Genomic DNA, 4,726 nt, shown 5'->3' on the forward strand with positions numbered 1-4,726 from the left:
TATTCATAAATGCCTGGCAGAGCATCTGATCCAGAATTCAGCAGTTCTTAGACTCTGTGCTAAAATAGAAAAAAATTAAGGATAATTACATGCCTAAAATTCCTTTCATTTGACTTTTCCTCTACCAGATGAGTTTAAGTGACCGAAGACTAAACTCTGTACATGGATATAAATTTTTGAGGAAATGTGAAAAATTTTGGCATGCAAATTAATCAAATAAGGCTGGAGACGTGTGAATCTATGTCATAAAAATATTTATGTAGAGGTGTATGCCGAGATAATTTAGAAACTTCAAATTTTTTGTTATACAAGGATAAATAAAAATGCCATTTATTTTGTTTAAAATACTTTACTATTAAACATACCTCAAGTTTAAATTTTTTTTCTTAATGTTTTTTATTTATTTTTGAGACAGAGACAGAGCATGAGCAGGGAAGGGGCAGAGAGAGAGGGAGACACAGAATCGGACGCAGGCTCCAGGCTCTGAGCCATCAGCACAGAGCCCGATGCGGGGCTGGAACTCACAGACCGTGAGATCATGACCTGAGCCGAAGTTGGATGCTCAACCGACTGAGCCACCCAGGTGCCCCAAACATACCTCAAGTTTAGAGTATTTTAAAACATATATTCAAATTTAAAGACAATTAAGTAAAGAAATAACTAGAAATCACAACCCAAGTTAGGAGATAACATGATTAGTATTTTGAAAGCTTCATCTATACCACTTGTGTGTCTATTCTCAATCACACCTGCCTCATTCACCTCAGGAAGAAAACATCATTTTAATTTTTGTGCTAATCAGCCCTTTAAATTTCTTTATGGTTTTTGTCATATATATAGGTAACTCTAAAGAAAATATAATTAATATTTCCTATTTTTAAATTTTTAAATGATATAATCATACTGTGGTGGGTCTGTGATATATTGCTACAAACATTACATTTGGGGAATTGGGTTACCCCAGTTTACAGCTATAGTAAATTTATTTTCACTGCTGAATAATACTGTATCAATATAACACAATTGTTAATCTATTTTACCATTTATCAACATTTAAAATACTAACATTTATTTTCTTTTGCAAATATTGCTGCCTTATAAATTATCTTCTTTTGTACTTGTGCAGGATTTTTCTCTAGTATGTATACCAAGAAGCAGAATTGTACCTGTTCAACTTTACTATACACTGGCAAACTCTCTTCCAAAGTGTTTGCGACAATATTCACTTCATGAACAGTGGATGAATATTCTCATTGCTCCTCATTCTTGCCAACACTGTGCTGTAAAATGAGGAGTTATTGAGACATCAGTGCACTTGTGGGTTTGCTAACGAGTCCATACATCTTTTCATGTATTCAAAGGTCATTCATGTACCTCTTCTATGAAATGTGTTTTTGTGATTTTTGTTCAACTTTAATTGGGTGTTTCCTTTTTTTACTTATCGATTGATTGGTAGGGTAATAATCCTTTGTTGGCCATATGTGTTACTGAGAATTTTCTCAATTCTTACCTTGTATTTTTTGTCTTTACGGAGTCTTGTGATGACCAGAAGTTGTTCATTTTAATCTAATAATATGTTTTATCAATCTTTTGTTTTATGATTTGCATTTTCTGGTTTTTGTTTCTGTCCTGAGGTCATGAGTGTCCTATAATAATTATTAAGGTTTCTATTCCTATTTAAATCTATCTGGAATTGATTCTTTGAATGATGTAGAAAGCTAACATGTCATTTCCCCCACCCCTCAATGGATAAACAATGATCTAAAATAATTTGTTTTCACTTATCTGAATTGACATGCACTTATCTGCATTGACAAATATGTCATAAATTAAATTTTCGTATATAGATAGAATATTTATGGTTTTTCTATTCTCTTACATGTGTCTAGAATTCTATATTGGTTTGAGCCAATACCATACTATTAAAATAATCTTAGCTTCGCAGTAATTTTTGTTATAGAAGAGAAAATCTTCTTCAGGGCTATTTTTGATCCTTTACTCCAAATAAGTTTTTTTGTAGTTTTATGGTTTTATTAACACAAATACGACATGCACATAAACTGTCTGTCTATATATTTTTATCACTGCACAACTGGGTATTGGAATTGGGCTAGGCAGCTGGGCTGCTCTTTCCACGGTGGCTCTGCAGTTCTTGAGGGAAACATTGTGAACAGTCTCTGTACTGTAAGATTTGTTGCACATCAGCAGCACTTCAAGTCCTTGATGTTGTGGACTAGGAACTTCTGGAAGCCACTGGGCAGCATGTGCTTTTTCTTCTTGTGGTTCCCATAGCCAATGTTGGGCATCAAGATCCAGCCTTTGAATCTTCTGCTCACCCTATCGCCAGTGCCTCGGGGTTTCCATAGTTGCACTTAATTTTGAGATATGGGTCTGACTGGTACCAGATGAGCTTCTTGATCCTCTTGGGCTTCACCGGAGGTCTGAGGGTGGCCATGATGCCGGGTAAGACATGGCTGCCACCTGTGCAGGCAGAGCCAAGAAAGAGAAAGAGAGCCCATTACTCCATGTTATTTTTAAAACTAGTTTTAAAGTTTTACAAAGATCCTGTGAAGATTTTTTTTTTTACCTTTTGACTCCCTTCACCCATTTCCACTGTGTAGAAATATGGATTAGAATTAGTGTAGTGAAAAGTGACATTTTTATTACAGTGAATCATCCCAAATGGAGAATCGGATATCTCTTCATTTTTAAATCTATAACATCTTCAAATAAGTGTTATGATCTTTTTAATAAAAGCATTACACTATTTTTTTATTCCTAGACATCATATTTTTTTCTTCCTTATGTAGTAAGTGGTTTATTTTAAATTACATTTTTTTAATCAATCATTGCTTTTATTTTGTATACTGGTTTGATATCCATTATCCTTCTTAAATTCACTTATTAACTCTAATATTTTCTCTGTGGATTCATTGGTGACTTTTAATAGTAATCCAATCATCTGCAATATTGATAGTTTTCTTTTTTTTTAATTTTTATTTTAGACAGAGATCAAGCAGGGAAGATGGGCAAAGTGAGAGAGAGAGAGAGAGAGAGAGAGAGAGAGATTGAGAATCTTAAGCAGGCTTCAGGCTCAGCAGTGCTGCATGTGAGGTTTGATCCCACGACCCCAGGATCATGACCTGAGCCGAATCAAGAGTTGAACTGAGCCACCCAGGTACCCCTAACATTTCATCTTTAAATATAATATATGCTCTAGATATTTTTGTAGGTTCCAATCTTCCATCTTAAGGAAGTTCCAGTCTTTTTGATTTATTTGTTTTTAAGTCTTGAACAGATTTTTTAAGACTAGTTCTTACAAATGTTAAAGCCAAAGCCTTACATGATCTGGTTCTCTATTATCTCTATCTCATTTACTACCTCATTCCCATGCACAACTCCAGCCACTTAAAATCCTTTTTATTCCTGCAACACTCCAGACATCCTTCTACTTCAGTACTTTAGTTTTGGTGAGTTCTCTACCCTTTTCCCAAGATATGTGCATGGATAACCTCTTCTTACTTCAGTCTTTGGGTTTTTACTAGAAAGCTCCTTTCTCAGTAATGCATTCTCAGGATACCGCACCTAAAATTGCAATCCTCACCCTTACTCTGACACTTACTGTATTCCTTTCTCATTTTTTTATTAAAATGTATTGGTAGTATGTTATATAGTTTTTCTTTTTAATCTCTTATTAAGGAAAATTTCCCCTTGAGTAGGCATCTCTGCTTTCACAAATAAATCAACGGAGACATTACTGTGAAGCAAATTGACTTGACTCTGTCTTCTATTTTAAGTGTTTACTATTATCCTAGGCGAGCTGAGTGTTCTTTGTAAAAAGAAAAAAATACTTCAAGAAACTTTCAGTAGTATCCAAATACCTTGCGTTATTTATCTGTGAAGCTGCAACAATTTCTTCTGATTATGTCTTCTCCTACTGGGCACAAAGAATGAATCATGTTTGTCTGTTTGTTTGTTTTTGACATTCCATCTATGAGATAATGACTCTCAATTACAGGAGAATGTAGTTCCTTTCCTAGTTATGATATATAGGGTAACTACAAGTTATAACATCAATTAGATTGATCAGAACCACGTTTCTATGGCTACTAGCATTCTTGAACAAAGAGATAAAATAACAAGCAGATTACTGAATGTTATGGTCTCAGTGCATTTTTTTTTCTTTTGACTATCTTATAGGTGATAACAGTTGTCCTTTATTTAGAATGGAGAAAATATGTTAAATTTTCATTTATTTGTGGGGTAATTGCATTGTGGTAGACAAAAGCAAACGTAGTGGCTTTGTGTGGTCTTAGGCTTTTTGGTGGTTTTACTATGGGAGGAAGGATGTTAAAGAGAAAGTGGCAGGCTATGGTCAGTACTGCAGATTGGTGTATGAACTCTTCCAACCAACTCCATTTGGGAGGCTGGAAAACTAAAGACTTCTCAGCATGGCCAGGGCTAGAGTGAGGCAAGTGAGGTGCCCAGTCCCCCAAATTTAAGGATGAATTCCTGCTGAGGCTTGTGAGATTACAGGATTGTCACCGGTGAATGAGTGCTTCCTTGAACATTGTACCCTGGATGTCTCTTTTGCCCCACCTTACTTGCAATACTGGCTTCTCAGACTCCCTGACAGCTCAGTTTCACAGGTGACCTAGGTTCTTCTAAGCCAATGTGCCCTTATGAGATTTGGAAGTAAAAGTGATGCAGAATCCCCCTCCCTGGG

At 35.4% G+C, this 4,726-nt stretch overlaps 1 pseudogene; it reads right to left on the bottom strand.

The window, feature by feature from the left end:
- Window positions 1–2,022: 2,022 nt before the first annotated feature.
- LOC122225902 lies at window positions 2,023–2,455 on the bottom strand (annotated as a pseudogene).
- Window positions 2,456–4,726: the final 2,271 nt, after the last annotated feature.

The sequence above is a fragment of the Panthera leo genome, chromosome C1, assembly GCF_018350215.1.
Source record: "Panthera leo isolate Ple1 chromosome C1, P.leo_Ple1_pat1.1, whole genome shotgun sequence".
Lineage (NCBI taxonomy): Eukaryota > Metazoa > Chordata > Mammalia > Carnivora > Felidae > Panthera > Panthera leo.